The sequence below is a fragment of the Bombus terrestris genome, unplaced genomic scaffold, assembly GCF_910591885.1.
Source record: "Bombus terrestris unplaced genomic scaffold, iyBomTerr1.2, whole genome shotgun sequence".
Lineage (NCBI taxonomy): Eukaryota > Metazoa > Arthropoda > Insecta > Hymenoptera > Apidae > Bombus > Bombus terrestris.
The window spans coordinates 6,325,260-6,347,822 of record NW_025963549.1 but is presented as its reverse complement, the minus strand read 5'-3'; the positions used below and the strand labels follow the sequence as shown (position 1 = coordinate 6,347,822).

The window sequence follows — 22,563 nt, the reverse complement described above, 5'->3', positions numbered from 1 at the left end:
TTATAGCGTATAACGTTATTTAGTATTACGATATAGCGTATAACGTTATATAGTACTATGTTATAGCGTATAACGTTATATACTATTGAGATATAACATATAACGTTCAATACTATTACGATATAGCGTATAACGTTATCTACTGTTACTTTATAGCGTATGACGTTATTTAGTATTACGATATAGCGTATAACGTTATATACTATTACGTTATAGCGTATAACGTTATATACTATTGAGATATACCATATAACGTTAAGTACTATTACGATATAGCGTATAACGTTATCTACTGTTACGTTATAGCGTATGACTTTATTTAATATTACGTTATAACGCACAACGTTATATACTATTACGTTATAGCGTATAACGTTATTTAGTATTATGACATAGCGTATAACGTTATATACTATTACGTTATAACGTATTACGTTATAAACGATTACGTTATAACGCATAACGTTATATACTATTACGATACACCGTATAACATTATGTATCATGACGATATAACGTATAACATCATATGCCGCTACCATATAACGTACAACGTTATATACTATGGCGATATTACGTATAACGTTATATTCTATTACGTTATAGAGTATAACGTTATATACTATTACGATATAGCGTATAACGTTATCTACTATTGAGATATAACGTATAACGTTATATAGTAACACTATATAACGTATAACGTTATATACTATTGAGATATAACGTATAAAGTTATATACCACTATGATATAACGTACAATGTTATATACTATTACGTTATAGCGTATAACGGTATATAGTATTACGATATAGCGTATAACGTTAGATACTATTACGTTATAGCGTATAACGTTAACTAGTATTATGATATAGGCTATAACGTTATATACTATTACGATATAGGGTATAACGTTATATATTACTACGTTACAGCGTATAACGTTATATAGTATTACGATTTGGGGATAACCTTATATACCATTGAGATATAACATATAACTTTATACACTACTACGATAGAACGTACATAGTTATATACTATTATGATTTAACATTATATACTATTACGTTATAGTGTATAACTTCATTTAGTATTACGATATAGCGTATAACGTTATATACTATTACGTTATAACGTATAACGTTATAAACTATTACGTTATAACGCATAACGTTATATACTATTACGATACATCGTATAACGTTATATACTATTACGATATAACGTATAAGTTTAAATACTATTACGATATAGCGTATAACGTTATATACTAATACGATATAGCGTATAACGTTATATACTATTACGTTATAGCGTATGACGTTGTATACTAATTCGTTATAGCGTGTAACGTTATATACTATTACGATATAACGTATAAGGTTAAATACTATTACGATACATCGTATAACGTTATATACTAATACGATATAGCGTATAACGTTATATACTATTACGTTATAGCGTATGACGTTGTATACTAATACGTTATAGCGTGTAAGGTTATATACTATTACGATATAACGTATAACGTTATGTACTAATACGTTATAGCGTATAACGTTATATACTATTACGTTATAACGCATAACGTTACATACTATTGAGATATGCCGTATAACGTTATATAATATTACGATACATCTTATAACGCTATATACTATTACAATATAACCTATAACGTTATATACTATTACGATATAACGTATAACGTTATATTCTATTACGTTATAGCGTGTAACGTTATATAGTATTACGATATAGGCTATAAAGTTATATACTATTGAGATATAACGTGTAACGTTATATACTACTACGATATAACGTATAATGTTATATACTATTACGTTATAGCGTATATCGTTATATACTATTGAGATATAACATATAACGTTAAATACTATTACGATATAGCGTATAACGTTATCTACTGTGACTTTATAGCGTATGATGTTATTTAGTATTACGATATAGCGTATAACGTTATATATTATTACGTTATAGCGTATAACGTTATATACTATTGAGATATAACATGTAACGTTAAATACTATTACGATATAGCGTATAACGTTATCTACTGTTACGTTATAGAGTATGACGTTATTTAGTATTACGATATAGCGTATAACGTTATATACTATTACGTTATAACGTATAACGTTACATACTATTGAGATATGCCGTATAACGTTATATAATATTACGATACATCTTATAACGCTATATACTATTACAATATAACCTATAACGTTATAGACTATTACGATATAACGTATAACGTTATATTCTATTACGTTATAGCGTATAACGTTATATAGTATTACGATATAGGCTATAACGTTATATACTATTGAGATATAACGCGTAACGTTATATACTACTACGATATAACGTATAATGTTATATACTATTACGTGATAGAGTATACCGTTATATACTATTACGATATAGCGTATAACGTTATACACTATTGAGATATAACGTATAACGTTATCTACTGTTACTTTATAGCGTATGATGTTATTTAGTATTACGATATAGCGTATAACGTTATATACTATTACCTTATAGCGTATAACGTTATATACTATTGAGATATAACATATAACGTTAAATACTATTACGATATAGCGTATGACGTTATATACTATTGAGATATAACATATAACGTTAAATACTATTACGATATAGCGTATAACGTTATTTAGTATTATGACATAGCGTATAACGTTATATACTATTACGTTATAGAGTATAACGTTATATACTATTAGGATATAGCGTATAACGTTATATACTATTGAGATATAACGTATAAAGTTATATACCACTACGATATAGCGAACAATGTTATATACTATTACGTTATAGCGTATAACGTTATATAGTATTACGATATAGCGTATAACGTTATATACTATTACGTTATAGCGTATAACGTTAACTAGTATTATGATATAGGCTATAAGGTTATATACTATTAAGGTAAAACATATAACGTTATATAATAATACGTTATTGCGAGTAACGTTATATACTATTACGTTATAATGTATAACGTTATATAGTATTACGTTATAATGTATAACGTTATATAGTATTACGATATAGCGTATAACGTTATATACTATTACGATACATCGTATAACGTTATATACTATTACGATAGGGCGTCTAACGTTATATACTATTACGCTATAGCGTATGACGTTGCATACTAATACGTTATAGCGTATAACGTTATATACTGTTACGTTATAGCGTATAACGTTATTTAGTATTATGACATAGCGTATAACGTTATATACTATTACGTTATAGCGTTTAACGTTATATAGTACTACGATATAACGTATAACGTTATATACTATTATGATATAACGTTATATTCTATTACATTATAACGTATAACGTTACATACTATTGAGATATGCCGTATAACGTTATATAATATTACGATACATCGTATAACGTTATATACTATTACAATATAACCTAAACGTTATATACTATTACGATATAACGTATAACGTTATATTCTATTACGTTATAGCGTATAACGTTATATAGTATTACGATATATGCTATAACGTTATATACTATTGAGATATAACGTGTAACGTTATATACTACTACGATATAACGTATAATGTTATATACTATTACGTTATAGCGTATATCGTTATATACTATTGAGATATAACATATAACGTTAAATACTATTACGATATAGCGTATAAGGTTATCTACTGTTACTTTATAGCGTATGACGTTATTTAGTATTACGATATAGCGTATAACGATATATACTATTATGTTATAGCGTATAACGTTATATACTATTGAGATATAACACATAACGTTAAATACTATTACGATATAGCGTATAACGTTATCTACTGTTACGTTATAGCGTATGACTTTATTTAATATTACGATATAGCGTATAACGTTATATACTATTACGTTATAGCGTATAACGTTATTTAGTATTACGATATAGCGTATAACGTTATATACTATTAAGATAAAACATATAACGTTATATAATAATACGTTATAGCGAGTAACGTTATATACTATTACGTTATAATGTATAACGTTATATACTACTACGATATAGCGTATAACGTTATATACTATTACGTTATAGCGTATAACGTTATTTAGTATTACGATATAGCGTATAACGTTATATACTATTACCTTATAGCGTATAACGCTATATACTATTGAGGTATAACATATAATGTAAAATACTATTACGATATAGCGTATAACGTTATCTACTGTTACGTTATAGAGTATGACGTTAACTAGTATTATGATATAGGCTATAACGTTATATACTATTAAGATAAAACATATAACGTTATATAATAATACGTTATTGCGAGTAACGTTATATACTATTACGTTATAATCTATAACGTTATATAGTATTACGATGTAGCGTATAACGTTATATACTATGGCGATATAACGTATAACGTTATATAGTATTACGTTATAGCGTATAACGTTATTTAGTATTACGATATAGCGTATAACGTTATATACTATTACGTTATAGCGTATGACGTTATATACTATTGAGATAAAACGTATAACATTATATACTAATACGTTATAGCGTGTAACGTTATATACTGTTACGTTATAGCGTATAACGTTCGATACTATTGAGATATAACATATAACGTTAAATACTATTAGGATATAGCGTATAACGTTATCTACTGTTACGTTATAGCGTATGACTTTATTTAATATTACGATATAGCGTATAACGTTATATACTATTACGTTATAGCGTATAAAGTTAACTAGTATTATGATATAGGCTATAACGTTATATACTATTAAGATAAAACATATAACGTTATATAATAATACGTTATAGAGAGTAACGTTATATACTATTACGTTATAGCGTTTAACGTTATATAGTATTACGATATAGGGTATAACGTTATATGGCATTACGATATAGCGTATAACGGTATATACTATTATGTTATAGCGCATAACGTTATATAGTATTAGGATATAGCGTATAACGTTATATACTATTACGATATAGGGTATAATGTTATATACTACTACGTTATAGCGTATAACGTTATATAGTATTACGATTTGGGGATAACGTTATATACTATTGAGATATAACGTATAACTTTATATACTATTACGATAGAACGTACATAGTTATATACTATTATGATATAACATTATATACTATTACGTTAAAGTGTATAACTTTATTTAGTATTACGATATAGTGTATAACGTTATATACTATTACGCTATAGCGTATAACGTTATATGGTATTACGATATAGGGTATAACGTTATATGCTATTGAGATAAAACGTATAACATCATATACTAATACGTTAAAGCGTGTAACGTTATATACGCTTTCGATAAATCGTATAACGTTATATAATATTACGATATAACGTATAACGTTACATACTATTACGATACATCGTATAACGTTATATACTAATACGATATAGCGTATAACGTTATATACTATTACGTTATAGCGTATGACGTTGTATACTAATACGTTATAGCGTGTAACGTTATATACTATTACGATATAACGTATAACGTTATATAGTATTTAGATATAGCGTATAACGTTATGTACTAATACGTTATAGCGTATAACGTTATTTAGTATCACGACATAGCGTATAACGTTATATACTATTACGATACATCGTATAACGTTATATACTATTACGATCTAACGTATAAGTTATATCCTATTACGATACACCGTATAACATTATGTATCATGACGATATAACGCATAACATCATATACCGCTACCATATAACGTACAACGTTATATATTATGGCGATATTACGTATAACGTTATTTTCTATTACGTTATAGAGTATTACGTTATATACTATTACGATATAGCGTATAACGTTATCTACTATTGAGATATGACGTATAACGTTATATAGTGCCACTATATAACGTATAACGTTATATACTATTGAGATATAACGTATAAAGTTATATACTACTACGATATCACGTACAATGTTATATACTATTACGTTATAGCGTATAACGTTATATAGTATTACGATATAGCGTATAACGTTATATACTATTACGTTATAGCGTATAACGTTAACTAGTATTATGCTATAGGCTATAACGTTATATACTATTAAGATAAAACATATAACGTTATATAATAATACGTTATAGCGAGTAAAGTTATATACTATTACGTTATAATGTATAACGTTATATAGTATTACGATATAGCGTATAACGTTATTTAGTATTATGACATAGCGTATAACGTTATATACTATTACGTTATAACGTATTACGTTATAAACTATTACCTTATAACGCATAACGTTATATAGTATTACGATATAGGGTATAATGTTATATACTATTGAGATATGACGATTAACGTTGTGTACCATGACGATATAACGTATAGCATCATATACTGTTACCATATATCGTACAACGTTATATACTATGGCGATATAACGTATAACGTTATATACTATTACGTTATAGCGTATAACGTTATTTAGTATTATGACATAGCGTATAACGTTATATACTATTACGTTATAACGTATTACGTTATAAACGATTACGTTATAACGCATAACGTTATATACTATTACGATACACCGTATAACATTATGTATCATGACGATATAACGTATAACACCATATGCCGCTACCATATAACGTACAACGTTATATACTATGGCGATATTACGTATAACGTTATATTCTATTACGTTATAGGGTATAACGTTATATACTATTACGATATAGCGTATAACGTTATCTACTATTGAGATATAACGTATAACGTTATATAGTAACACTATATAACGTATAACGTTATATACTATTGAGATATAACATATAACGTTAAATACTATTACGATATAGCGTATAACGTTATCTACTGTTACGTTATAGCGTATGACTTTATTTAATATTACGATATAGCGTATAACGTTATATACTATTACGTTATAGCGTATAACATTATTTAGTATTACGATATAGCCTCTAACGTTATATACTATTACGTTATAACGTATAACGTTACATACTATTAAGATATGCCGTATAACGTTATATAATATTACGATACATCGTATAACGTTATATACTATTACAATATAACCTATAACGTTATATACTACTACGATATAACGTATAACGTTATATTCTATTACGTTATAGCGTATGACGTTATATAGTATTACGATATAGGCTATAACGTTATATACTATTGAGATATAACGCGTAACGTTATATACTACTACGATATAACGTATAATGTTATATACTATTACGTGATAGCGTATATCGTTATATACTATTACGATATAGCGTATAACGTTATACACTATTGAGATATAACGTATAACGTTATCTACTGTTACTTTATAGCGTATGATGTTATTTAGTATTACGATATAGCGTATAACGTTATATACTATTACGTTATAGCGTATAACGTTATATACTATTGAGATATAACATATAACGTTAAATACTATTACGATATAGCGTATAACGTTATCTACTGTTACGTTATAGCGTATGACTTTATTTAATATTACGATATAGCGTATAACGTTATATACTATTACGGTATAGCGTATAACATTATTTAGTATTACGATATAGCCTATAACGTTATATACTATTACGTTATAGCGTATAACGTTATATACTATTGAGATATAACATATAACGTTAAATACTATTACGATATAGCGTATAACGTTATCTACTGTTACGTTATAGAATATGACGTTATTTAGTATTACGATATAGCGTATAACGTTATATACTATTACGTTATAGCGTATAACGTTATTTAGTATTATGACATAGCGTATAACGTTATATACTATTACGTTATAACGTATTACGTTATAAACGATTACGTTATAACGCATAACGTTGTATACTATTACAATATAACTTATAACGTTATATACTATTACGATATAACGTAAAACGTTATATAGTATTACGATATAACGGATAACGTTATATGCTATTACGATATATCGTATGACGTTATGTAGTATTACGATATAACTTATAACGTTATATACTATTACGTTACAGCGTATAACATTATATAGTATTACGTTATAGCGTATAACGTTATATAGTATTACGATATAGCGTGTAACGTTATATACTATTACGATATAGCGTATAACGTTGTATACTATTACGATATAACGTATAACGTTATATACTATTACAATATAACTTATAACGTTATATACTATTACGTTACAGCTTATAACGTTATATAGTATTACGTTACAGCGTATAACGTTATATAGTATTACGATATAGCGTGTAACGTTATATACTATTACGATATAGCTTATAACGTTATATACGATAACGATATAACGTATAACGTTGTATACTATTACGATATACCGTATAACGTTATATACTATTACGATATAACTTATAACGTTATATACTATTACGATATAACGTATGACGTTATGTAGTATTACGATATACCGTATAACGTTATATGCTATAACGTTATAACGTATGACTTTATGTAGTATTACGATATAACGTTTAACGTTATATACTATATCGATATAACGTATAACGTTATATACGATAACGATATAACGTATAACGTTATATACTATTACGATATAACGTAAAACGTTATATAGTATTACGATATAACGGATAACGTTATATGCTATTACGATATATCGTATGACATTATGTAGTATTAACATTTAACCTATAACGTGATATAACGTATAACGTTATATACTATTACGATATAACCCATGACGTTATGTAGTAATACGATATAACGTACAACGTTATATGCTATCACGATATAACGTATAACGCTATATGTCTAATGTCTTTAAAGTCATATTATTTTTTAACCTTTTTGAACCAAATATTTTTTAACCTTTCTGTCAAACATTTACCTCTTTTATGTAGCGTTCGTAACAAAATTCTAACTCTGGCAAGATGCGTAAATACATTACAAGGAAACGATTAAGACAATCTCGAAATCGTGACCGCTGTCCGCGATTTGAAAATCACTTATCAGCGACCGCTTCGCGTAATTTGGATATAACGTGTCCAAGAATGCGTATATATAAGGAGAAATTCCTACAGTTACAATAGGACAGTTTTAGTCTCTCGCCTGTTAGTCTCAAGCATCGTTCCATATGTTGTCATGAATATTTTCCAGGTAGACCTTCTTGTCTTTAAAACCTAAGCCTTAATTTTACGTGTCAGTTTCAGGGTTTTCAGTCATAGGGTAACACTGTTAGCGGATCTGGACCAGCTCAAATTATATTTCTACTCGTACTTACGCTTCTGTATTAAAATATATTTTCTACTTAGCAATTTATCCACGCATTTCTCCCTTTATACATCTAATAACCTCAACAATTACGTACCAGCTTGTGGTCCCACTTGATCATTCAATCGTACGACCATAAATATTCTCTCGTTGCTTTTTTAAATACTTCCCTGTATCAGGTCTGTAAGTATGAAACCTGAATTTGCCTATAGATGGCCCTAGCTGATAATGTAGTTATCACCAAACTGCGCCATTGATGCCAAAGTCTTTGTTGACATCTGCCAAACATTTTCGACTTAGAACAATACAAGTTTCATACAACAGCATAGTTTGTAATAGCGTTGAACATGTCGAATTTTGTGCCTGGAAACTACGATTTACGGACAGCATTGATTCTCTGTTATCATTTGAAGATAACTGCCGTAGAATCGCATCGAATGCTTGTCGAAGCTTACGGTGAGCATGCTCTTGGTAAATCACAGTGCTTTGAGTGGTTTAAAAAATTCAGAAGTGGCAATTTTGACGCGAGGAACGAAGAACGTGGATCAGAAGGGTGTGATCTATTATGAGCTGTTAAAACCTGGCGAAACCGCTAATACTGAGCACCACCGACAACAAATGATCGATTTGAATCAAGGTTCGCGTGAAAAACGACCAGAGTATCAAAAAAGGCAACACAAAGTAATTTTGCTTCATGATAATGCACCATCACATACAGCCTAACCGGTCTAGGAAACGATGGAAGCATTCAGTTGGGAAATACTTTCGCACGCGGCTTACTCACCAGACTTGGCTCCGTCCGCTTACTATTTATTTGCATCGATGGGACACGCACTTTCTGACCAGCACTTCACTTCTTACGAAAATGTACGAAAATGGGTGGATGACTGGTTTGCCTCAAAAGAGCAACAGTTTTTTTGGCGTGGCATCCACCAATTGCCAGACAGGTGGGAAAAATGTATTGCTAGCGATGGGCAATACTTCGAATAAAACATTTTTAATCATTTTCATACAATAAACGTGTATTTTCTATACAAAAATTCCGGTTTCATATTTACATACCTGGTATATTTAAACAGGTTAATAAAATGAACAGGTAAATAAAAGAAGTAAAATAAATAGGTTGATAAATCATGACACGTTAAATGCAAGCTTTACTCCCTTTATTACAGACTACATATATATATATATATATATATATATATATATATATATATATACTACTACATAAATATGCACAATCAATAAGCAAGTCAGTAACGTTCACTGCATATCATTCACGAAGCGGCGAAAGGCAAACAGAGACAGAGACAAGTGTAATTGATTTCGGAACGATGGCGGCAAGCAGAACGGACACGTGCACGTCGCTCTGTAGGCATAACCGAAATATCTGGGTTAATTAAAGAATTCGGGCGGAAAAGTGCACGAAAGTGAAGTTCTAGTGCTCCGGAATGAGTGAGAATACAAGGAATAGTGGAGCTCGCTGGTATAAAAGCGAGTGAAACGATAGAAAGTGCTGTGTGTGAAAAGTGAGGTTAGGGACAGAGCGGAGGCCATCTTGAGTCGCGCGACCGAAGCGCCACCGTGCGGGCTACCTGGGTAACCAAGGAGTGGTGGAGAGCGCCTCCGTGGAGGGCCAGTTAAAACTCCCCGCGTCGAACAGTGATAGTGACATTGCGAGTTTTAGAAATATCCGGACATCAGTCATACGATTGGCGATTTTACGACGACATCGGCAAGTTTATTAGGATACGAATCGCATACACTCGGAAGGATACAGTGTGATTATACGACGACCGGCTACGTCGAAGGACATCCATTTCGTACATACATATAAATATATATATATATATATGTATATTATTTATTATATATGTCGGGGTATCGATAGGATTGGGGGTGGAGGTGTTCGATGAATCTTCGTTGATATTGGCCATCGATGCGGAGTAACAATGGTAGAGTTTATTGGCACAAGAGAGTGGTATTACAGCGTTGGTAATTAATCACAATGTTAGATGCTCGCGGCGCTATGACAATGGCCTCGGGTCCGGTAACGAATCCGCGGTCAACGGGATGTCGAACGTGTATATTTCGTGGACGTCTAAGTTATATTCCGATTGCCACAGAACGAGCACTCCGTACCGGAGAATTACTTGTATCGCCGTTAAGATCGCACGAAAGAGTGTCTCTCCATCACGGTGACGCTGTCGAGGAGAACTATGATGGGTGTGTCTAAGGGCACGAGATCATCGGATTCGTGGAGGAAAGTCTTCATTCGGAAAGTGAGGGAAATTGGAGTTACTGTTAATTGGTCAATTTCCATGTTGGTGGTTGGGGAAGGGTGCTAGCCGCCCTTAAGAGAAAGTCGCCATCGGGTCGCGTCGTTCGTGAGAAGAATATACTTCCCCAATTTTCCCGTAGCTAGAACAAGGGCTGTTTGTCGGTTTGAAGGACTTTCGTTAAATAGATCTTAAGATTTATAGCGGGTCCTCGGGCTAGCCGAACATGTACCGTGGAGACGCATCAACATCTGGCAATCGTCTTACTCGAAGCATAGTCTGCGTGTGGCGAGCCACGGGACAGAAACCATTGAGACATTTACCATCGCACCCTGTCCCAAACATTTCTTTTAAGGAGAGTTATAGAGTTACTTCCTGCCTTGATTAAACAAAACGTTCATCCCCTTGACCGCGGCTACGTTTGGCGACTGGTCGTCGCCTCGAGCCCGAGCTCACTATCATAAATCTCGAATAAGTACAGTCGGATCGAATGACAACGGTTTTCTTAATACAGCTATGGTGAAATCTAAATTACAGTACTAGGTGTCTTCCCAAAGTTCCGAGGAGAAGGCTCCGGTGCTCTTTCATCTCCGACATATATATATGTATATATATATAAAATGAGCGAATGGAAGGCGATGACGGAAATCATCACAGAAGTGTTCCGCGAAATCCAATGCATAGGTAGCAGACTCTACCTCATGAGCAAGAAGGATACCGACATCAAGAAAAGGAGGGACGCTATCAGTAAAAAAGCGATCAAGCTCCACTCTATGTTGGACGAGATCAGGCTCAAGAGGAACGCTAGGATAGTCACGGCCACCAGGATGACCACCCCTCCGGGGTGGAGTGAGGAGAAGGAAGGAAAAAGGAAGGAGATATCGCCCATCGAAGGGAAAGGAGACACCAAGAGAAAGAGACCAACGACCGTGGAGGCCTCCTACGCAGGAGCCTGTGCCGGCAACAGCTCGGCAAAAGCGACTACGGACTGCACGGACAGCGACGTAAAGGATGACTGGATCCCTGTCCGCGGAAGGAGAGGAAAAAGAACGGACACCCCGACGGTGGTCAGGAAGGCGAACGCAGGAAGGGCGGCATTGGACAAGCCAAAGAGGCCGGAGGGACCGGAGAGTGTACGTAACAGACCCGAAGCCACCCTCGTCAAAGTAGGACAAGACAAGGAGTGGATCCAGGTCTACAAAGACTTGATGGGGGCAAGGGAGACCCTAAAAGAGAGCTGCGGAATTAGAAGGACCAGAACAGGAGACATTCTGATCGAGCTGAAAGCAGGTAGCAACGCCAAAAAGACCGCGGCGGATATGAAAACGGCGCTAAAAGGCAAAGGTGAGAGCGCTACCAATGCGCGACAAGACCTCCGGAGATCAGGGATATAGACCCGCTCGTAGGCAAGGAAGAACTAGCCAGGGGGATAGTAATGCAACTATGCATAAGCGACATCACCGAGGTCGAAGTAAAAACCCTAAGAATGGCGCCGTGGGGCACCCAATCGGCAATAGTGACGATGCCGAAAGCCTATCTGGCCAAAGAGGGGCGAGCCGGAAGATCAGAACCGGCTTGACGATAGCCTCGATAAAGGCACTACCCAATGTGGTAAAGTGCTTCAGATGTCACATGTTCGGGCATATCGCGAACAAATGCACGGCGATAAGTCCTGGAAAGGAGATTTGCAGGAAGTGTGGAGCCAAAGACCACACGATAGCTGCCTGCGTCAACGCACCCTGCTGCTCCATCTGCAGCAAGGAGAAAGGAGTGAAATTTGACCACGTAACCGGATCCCTGGCTTGTCCAGAATATAGAAGGCCGTTGAAAGCGAATAAATGAGGATACTGCAGATAAACCTCAACAGATGCAAGCTGGCGCAGGACATGATGCACCATAGCGCGATCGAACTTAGGCCGGATTTAATAATAATATCCGAGCCGAACAGGCAGCTACTGCACTGGTTTAATGACACCAAAGGAGACGGCTCGATATGGGTCACACTCCTCAATGGCAAACTGCCTGATGAAACAACAGAGGTCAAGAGCGACGGGATAGTGGGCGTCCGCGTCGGCAACGTCTTCTGCTTCAGCGGATACTGTTCGCCCAACATAAGTAAACTAGCATACTCCAAGTACATAGACCCGCTGTCAACTATGACGAAGAGCGCTGCTAGAAGACACGACAAGGTCGTCGTGACCACAGACAAGAGAGGGAGAGTCTTAATGGAGGCACTAAGCGGCCACCGGGTGTTTCCAGTGAGGCTCAAGGAAAAGTACACCTTCTTCATGAACGGGAAGATGAGCTTCCCCGACAAAATAAGCGTATCTAACAAGGTCAGCGAGATACACGCCGGAAGCGCGGTCTTGGACAAATACTCGGCCTCGGATCATCTGTACGTGCTCCACAGGTTTAAGGCGAGGAAGACTCGGACCGTATCGAAGTTCTACAGGTACGTGACAAAGGACATGTCGCCGGAGGAGTTCCTGAGCAGATTCGACGACCCATTGAAGAAGGAGGACCTCAACGCGGCTATCGGAGCGGATGGGGCCGAGCCCTTGCAAAAGAGCATCGAAGGTACGTGCGAAGGGATGCTAAGGAAGTCGAACTGTGCGACGTGCCGCAAGTACGCGAACTACTGGTGGAACCCGACGATCGCGGAACTTAGAGCGCAGACGCACAAAGCGCTCAGGAAGGTGACGAGAGAATGGAAAAAGAAGGCCGGCAACACCGAGCCCCTCGTCAACGCCTACAAGGAGATCCGAAGGCAGTTAAAAAAGGAGATCGCCCGCAGCAAACAAACAGCTTGGGCAGAATACTGCAAGATACTGGAGAGCGACCCTTGGGGCAAACCCTATCGCACGGTCATGAAGAGATGTAAAAGCAAGGGACCAACCAACGACATGCCGATCGACATGGTGAAGGCAGTCCTACAGAGGCTATTCACCTTGGGACACGGACCCCCCCCCCCCCATTATGTGGGCCGCGAAGAGGCAGAGACCGAAGAGGAAGGAGATATCAGCCTCAGCGTCGCCATCGGCGAAGGCGATGTCGTCGATGCCGCCGGAAGAATGAAATCCAAGAAGGCTGCAGGAGTCGATGGCGTGTCGGTCGAGATCACGAAGCTGATAGCGAGTCGCAGGAGCGAGCACGTGACAAGGGCGTTCAACGGCATCACCGAATCAGGAAGGATCCCAGACTGCTGGAAGACGGCCAGAGTAATACTGCTAAGGAAACCGGGAAAGGATCCCAGTCTCCCTAACGCGTACCGGCCGATAAGCATACTCCCAACCATGAGCAAGATCTGGGAAAAATGCTTTAAGAAGATCATCGAGAGATGCATCGGAATGGACCCGTTCCATCGGAGGCAATATGGCTTCAGAAAGAAGAGGAGTACGGTAGATGCCATCACGCAGGTGATGAAGTTTGCCAACATCTGCAAACAGAAGAACGTAACATGCGTGATGATCACCCTGGACATTAGCAATGCCTTCAATTCGCTCAGCTGGAAGAGCATATACGAGGAATTTGACAAGAGGAAGCTGCCATGGAAGGTCAAAAGGCTAATCGGCAGTTACCTAGCTGGAAGGAAGATCATCGTGAGCAACCAGCATGGCACGGTGGAGCACGAGGTGGCAGCGGGAGTTCCGCAGGGATCCATCCTCGGACCATTACTGTGGAACTTGGCGTACGACCGGTTGCTCGAGAGACTCGACAACATGCCAATGGTCAGAGCAACCGCCTTCGCGGATGACCTGGCCATCACATGTTCCGTCGGGAGGAACGAAGAGGCCTCCGCCAAGGTCAACACGATGCTAAGGATCGCCAACGATTGGTGCACGAGTGTCGGACTCACTCTGGCGAGAGAAAAGACGGAAGTCTTGCTCATCACAAGTTTGCGAGTGCCGAGAGTGGTGAAACTCAGGTTGGGCTCCTCGGACATTGGAACGGTCGATCGCATCAGGTATCTCGGAGTCGTCATCGACTCCAGTCGGAGGTTCGGTGCGCATATCGAGATGGTGTGCAATAGAGCCGACAAGTTAATAGGAGCCCTTAGGGGAATACTACCCAACATCAACGGGCCGCCCAGCTTGGCTCGTAGGCTCTACTACAATGTGTGGGAGTCCATCGTAACTTACGGAGCACCGGTGTGGGCTAGAGCAGCGAATACCGATAAGAACAGGAAAAAGCTGAAACAAGCACAACGAACGGCCCTGTGCATAACAACGACGGCATACCGTACCGTCTCTCACGCGGCACTTTGCGTGTTGACCGGGAGTCTCCCGATTTACATAAAGATAAAGATGCTCGGAGAGACTTACCAGAGGAACAAGATCCATGGGTCCAGGATTGGCACGGATGACGGCTGCAAGCTGAAGGAGGAACTGGAGGCGATTCGCAAGAAGGCCCAAGAGGACTGGCAGAAGGAGTGGAACAACTACAAAAAGGAGAATATCACAAAGAAATTAACACCGAGTGCGCTGCTATTTACCAAAAAGAAGATGGACATCGATCACCACACCATGCAGCTGCAAACCGGGCATGGGAGCTTCGGTGTCTACAGGAAAAGGATTGGCAAGGACAGCGACAGCAACTGTCTCGACTGTGGAGACACGAACGACGATGCAGAGCACGCTCTCTTCGCGTGCCCGAAATGGACTGACTGAAGAATCGAGCTGGAGAACGCTCTGGGCGGGAAGATAGACGTGGGCAATCTGATCGCCACGGTGACCGCCAAGAACGAGAGCTGGAATAAATTCAGGCAATTCTGCAAGACCGTCATGTGTTACAGGAGGGTGACAGCGAGGGCCTGGGAAGAGGCAAGGAGGAGAACGAGCGAAACGACAACTACGCGGAGCAATGAGGGCAAGAATTCGAAACAACGAAAAACCGCAGAAGGAGATCAGCCCAGTATTCTGAACTGGCTGAGAAGACGACATGAGCAGTAACTGCCCGAAGAAGTAGATACAACGGGGCACGAAAGGACAACCCTGATGACTACCAACAGGTTTTACCGGGGTTGTCTGCCCTCAAAGCGGAGGAAGAAGGAGGAGGGGTTTTTAGTGGGTATGGCAACGACATCCGACCGACTCCCACATAACCCAGTGATGCGGGTCACTGGGCATGCGTAATAGCATTTTCCGCTCCCCACGCAAAAAAAAAGTGTAATTGATTTCGCGGAATCTTGAAACGTAGAAATCTATTAACTGGATAATCGCGAATTAAAAAACTGCCCTGCAATGTCCACTAAGAAATTGTGGACGGTCAGGTGGACATTTTGGTGTGGTGGTAGTTGGCCTCGGCACGTTGTTAAAGGATCTGGCAGCTGGAATGTTGCCTTTGCCCATCCGGTCCTCCTGTGACACCACGCCGCTCACAACAGGTTCAGCATTCGATAAAGTTATCGAAAATTGGATGAGAAGGATGGCAAATAGAATGCTGGCCATACATGTCGCACTAAACAGCTTGTTCTTCATGGCGCTTTCTACAACTAGTTTCACCTGCTGGATGCAATTCCAATTTTTGTTAATTATATCTTAGTACAATGGAAATATAATCAGATTGAAGAAGCTACGGTTAATTAAAAATTAAGGGATTTTCTGTATAAGCATTCTGTTACACGAGGAAACGAAACTGTATCGGAAGCCTTAGTGTAGTTTTTGTTTTTTAATGACAGCTATGTTGGAATTTTTATTTTCAGTGACACCTAGTCTGTCACGCTATGTCCACAAGATGTTGGCAACAAATTAATTTCAATTAGACTAGCTTCAGTTCCTAAATATGTCACTGTAATGCCACTTACTGGTAGGGAGAAAAGAACCACGTTTTTGAAAATTAGAGTTCGACAAGCGAGAGAAAAATTACGTTCAAGAAATTGGAAATTCGAGTGACGAGATTTCCATAGTCGGGAGGCTAAGGATCTCTGTTCTTTTTACATTTATGAAACAAGACAAGGTTTCATATTCAATTTTTGGACAAGATAATAATCGAGATTGTGATAATCTGATTCATTTCTACCACGTGAAATGTAATGAGGAATGGAATTAAAGCTGAGAAATTACAGTTTAAGCGTATACCTACCGATGCGTGAGAGTTAAGGATTCTCTGAGGCTCCAAGCAACTGTTTGATTGAACCTAGGCGAATTCCTATTTATAGGTGGTTTTCCAACGCGATATATCCGAGCTACGCGGAACAATCGCTCGTAAACAATTTTTCAATTCGTATAAGAGTCTTAAATTCGCGATTACCTTGATCGTTTGTTTGCGATAATCAGCGGCTCATATTAATATTCGAACGCTCTTTAATAGAAAATAATTTTGGGATTACGTTGCAGCGAGCTGCAAAAGGTGGAAAATTGTGCGAATCGCAGTTTCTCGCCACTTTTCGCCTTTCCCTCTAACAAATCTAAAAGATTTTTGTATCTTTCGATGATTGCCCACTTCCGCACCAAACGATTTCGATTAAATTTTTAACCTGTATATAGCAGACATAAATCCACAGAACGTATTGTTAAAATTTTCATTACAGAGTCAGATAAAATAGACGTGAAAAGCGACCTTCGCCATTTTTTCCCGGCTTGGACCAGTCGCGATCTTTCAAAAACTTCTTTCAACGTCATTCAGTCTACTAACTGTAGCTTCTCGAAGAAACTCAAGTCGTTTGGTCCCATAATGAGAAAGTTATTCCCGTTCAAAGAGTATCCTAATGTTAATGTGAGCCGCAGTATATTCACGCAATATGTCACGTTTCCTCCAAGTGGCAAAGTCTGTTTACATCGCTTTTCTCGAACATCATGAGCGTTGTCAAATGCGGAAAATTCATCTGGCATTCTGCAAGATCATTTGATCGAAGATCTTCATATATTTCTTGACTGAAAAATTACTTTTAATTTCGTTCGCTGAAGCTTCTGAACGCTCTGTGCCTTCGCTTTCATTGCGCATCTGCTCCACGTAGATCCACTCGCGTTACGTTTCTGTGAAGCGAGAAAAGACGATTAACTGTGACGATAGTTTGGTCAACTCTACAAAGGGAATTGATGAAACTTCCGTGGATTTCGATTAGTCGCAGAAATCGTTGGATGATCTTAAGCAGACTTTCTGGTAGCAAAATGGTAAAAAGAAGTAAATTACACGCTCAAATATTGAAATTCTTCTTGATCTGTCATGGATACGTTTGCGTGGCTTAGTATAATTGTAACTCGTTCCACATACTCTGTGTCCTATATTTCGAGATAGTTGGACCCTAACCCCAATCGTATCAAAATATTTGTTGCTTTTAATACATTGTATACTCCAAGCACATTCATCTGTAAGTCAATCAGCAGACTGAATTTCGTAGTTGTAAAAATGTTCTAAGTAGAGTTTATATCTAAATCATAACAAATTCGATGTTTGCGTTATCTTGTTTATTGCATTCTTTGTAATTCAATTGACAAAGAACAGGATTCTGAATACAGAAAATCAGTGAGCTAATAATCGACCAATTAGTAATCAACGTCCTTTGAATCTTGCAACGTCAATGCAATGAAGAACAAGAACAAAGATATGTGAATCATAAATTTTAAGAGACTGAAAATTTTCTGCACCATTTGGGTCTAAACTTTGGGTTGAACGCCATGTTACATCTACGTAAAATTCTGCATTCCACCGCAGGGGTTACAGCCATCACGTTTCGGGTTCAGAATTCGACGAAGTAACCAAAAACGACTGCACCAGAAGGAAGATGCAGAGAAGTCTTATCGCGCGCGTTCCACTTATCAGCCAACTCTTCATGGTACTTACCGGAAATTCACGCACCTGTTGGTTGCAATCGCAATTTCTGTTAATTGTCCCTTAGCAGGATTGAGAAAAAGCGTGGAAAACCTCTCACGAGATAAAACAGCGAATTAGATAAATGACGTTGGAAACATCTATGTTCATATAGAATTCATTAAAAAATAGAAACGATTCATAAAATTAAGAACTAAGAAAGACAGGTCAATCTTAAACATAATACCATTTACTTCTAAGAAAAATACGATGACATTTTTGAAAATTGCAGTTTTATTAAACGAGGACACAAATTGAGAATTGTACAAAATTCTTCGATCTGTTCACTAGGCGAGATAATTTAACTCGCTCCAATTTATACTCGGAAAATGATTAAAAATATCGTGATGATTCGATTATCAACCGATAGATATTCTTTGTATTTGTACGTTAGGTTTGGAGTTTCTCTTTCAGAATGCAATTCGTTCAAGCAATCTGTCTCGTTTCTAAGTGTCATAATGACTAGAACCGTACCTGTGAAGTGTCAATGACAAAATGTTGAACGTTGCTTGAAACCAACTGATCTTCAATGGCAGACCACAAGTAACTGTTTAGTTCTGTCTATAGAAATTTCAATTTATAGCAGGTTCTCGGACAAGTTATATTCGATAAACGATTTTCAAATCGCGGACGGCGGTCACGAATTCGAGATTGCGCTAATCGCTTCCCTGCATTGTATTTACGCAACTTTCCAGAGTTAGAATTTTGTTACGAACGCCTAAAAGACGCTAATGTTTGACAGGAGCGTTAGAAAATATTTGCATCTTCCAGCTTGAATCTTGGAAATCACAGGCAGCACGTGTTTCGTGCCAGCGATTTATAGAATACACGTTATATTTATATTATACACATAATTAATTCATACGTATGATTCATATAATAATCAAATGGTATCAACTTGTGATCTTGGAGCTTCGATCCTAATCTGACCACTTCCTAAATATTTCACTTCTAAAATATTTCTAATAATTTCTAAATATTTCACTTCTAAAAATTTCTTCCTAAATATTTCTTCTTCTACTAAACATTTTCATCTACATTAAAACAAGGTTGATGAAATCATGACACTATTACTATTATGCTTCTTTTATTAATAATTTACCACTAATGGCCGACGTTGTTGCCATGCCCACTAAAACCCCCTCCACCTTCATCGTCTGCTTTGAGGACAGACAACCTCGGTAAAACCTGTCGGCAGCCATGAGGGTTGACTTTTCATGCTCAGTCATTTTCCTACTACTCTAGAAATCTAAACAAATTGATTCTACAATGATGTACGACCAGGTAATTATATTATAATTTCCCTCTGAAAAATTATCATTTCAAACGATCGACATAGACGCACATTAAATACAAAATTAAATTTTTTAGAGATCAGACAATGTATACAGTTGTGACATAAATTTCCAAATTAGATATTAAATATTTTAACTCTACATATTCAAGAGTTGGCAGCCAATGAACAAATCTAACATTGTTTCTGGAAACTCCCCTTAATAACATACCTCCAGGACTTTCCTGCTTCCCTAGCTCCCGAGGGCATGCTGATTGTCTCATAGGCTCAGAGAACAATTCTATTTGTCTAATCATTTACCTGTAATCGATTTGCTCAACTATTTTTACAAATTCCTCGCATTATGTCACTTTATCGTCCGAAATGCTTATTTTCCTACTACCCTGGAAATCCAAAGAAATTGATTCTACAATGTTGTACTACCATGTAATTATATTATAATTTTCCTCTGAAAAATTATAACTTCAAACGAAACGACATAGACGCACACTAAATACAAAATTGAATTTTTTAGAGATCAGACAATGTATACAGTTGTGATGTAAATTTCCAGATTAGATATTAGATATTTTAACTCTACATATTCAAGAGTTGGCAGCCAATGAACAAATCTAACATTGTTTCTGATAACTCCCCTCAATAACATACCTCCAGGACTCTCCTGCTTCCCTAGCTCCCGAGGGCATGCTAATTGGCTCATAGGCTCACAGAACTATTATAATTGTCTAATCATATACCTGTAATCGATTTGCTCAGCTGCTTTTACAAATTCCTCGCATTATGTCATTTTATCTTCCGAATTGCTTATTTTCCAACTACCCTTTTTTTTCCTTTGCGTGGAGGGGGAAATGATGTTACGCATGCTCAGTGACCGCATCATTGGGTTCTGTGTGACTCGGGCGGACGTTGTTGCCATGCCCACTGAAACCCCCTCCACCGTCATCGTCTGCTTTCAGGACAGACAACCACGATAAAACCTGTCAGGGTTGTCTTTACATGCTCCCTCATTTACATACTACCCTGGAAATCTAAACAAATTGATTCTACAATGTTGTACGACCAGGTAATTATATTATAATTTTCCTCTGAAAAATTATAATTTCAAACGATCGACATAGATGCACATTAAATACAAAATTAAATTTTTAGTGATCAGCCAATGTATACAGTTGTGATGTAAATTTCCAGATTAGATATTAGATATTTTAACTCTACATATTCAAGAGTTGGCAGCCAATGAACAAATCTAACATTGTTTCTGGAAACTCCCCTCAATAACATACCTCCAGGACTTGCCTGCTTCCCTAGCTCCCGAGGGAATGCTAATTGGCTTATAGGATCACAGAACAATTCTAATTGTCTAATCATATATCTGTAATCGATTTGCTCAGCTGTTGTTACAAATTCCACGATTACGCATTTTTTCTTCGAATTGCTTATTTTCCTACTAGCCTGGAAATCTAAAGAAATTGATTCTAAAATGTTGTACGACCAGGTAATTATATCATAATCTTCCTCTGAAAAATGATAATTTCAAACGATCGACATAGACGCACATTAAATACAAAGTTCAATTTTTTAGAGATCAGCCAATGTTTACAGCTCTGATATAAATTTCCAGATTAGATATTAGATATTTTAACTGTACATATTCAAGAGTTGGCAGCCAATGAACAAATCTAACATTGCTTCTGGAAACTCCCCTTAATAACATACCTCCAGGACTTTCCTGCTTCCCTAGCTCCCGAGGGCATGCTGATTGGTTCA

At 36.8% G+C, this 22,563-nt stretch overlaps 1 long non-coding RNA gene across 1 annotated transcript; it reads right to left on the bottom strand.

Annotated features, from left to right (window-relative positions):
- Window positions 1–19,380: 19,380 nt before the first annotated feature.
- LOC125386960 lies at window positions 19,381–20,162 on the bottom strand. The gene is made up of 2 exons (XR_007227562.1): window positions 19,977–20,162; window positions 19,381–19,490 (listed from the first exon to the last, which is right to left on the bottom strand). It is a non-coding gene; the product is annotated as an uncharacterized LOC125386960 (long non-coding RNA).
- Between the last annotated feature and the right edge of the window lie 2,401 nt (window positions 20,163–22,563).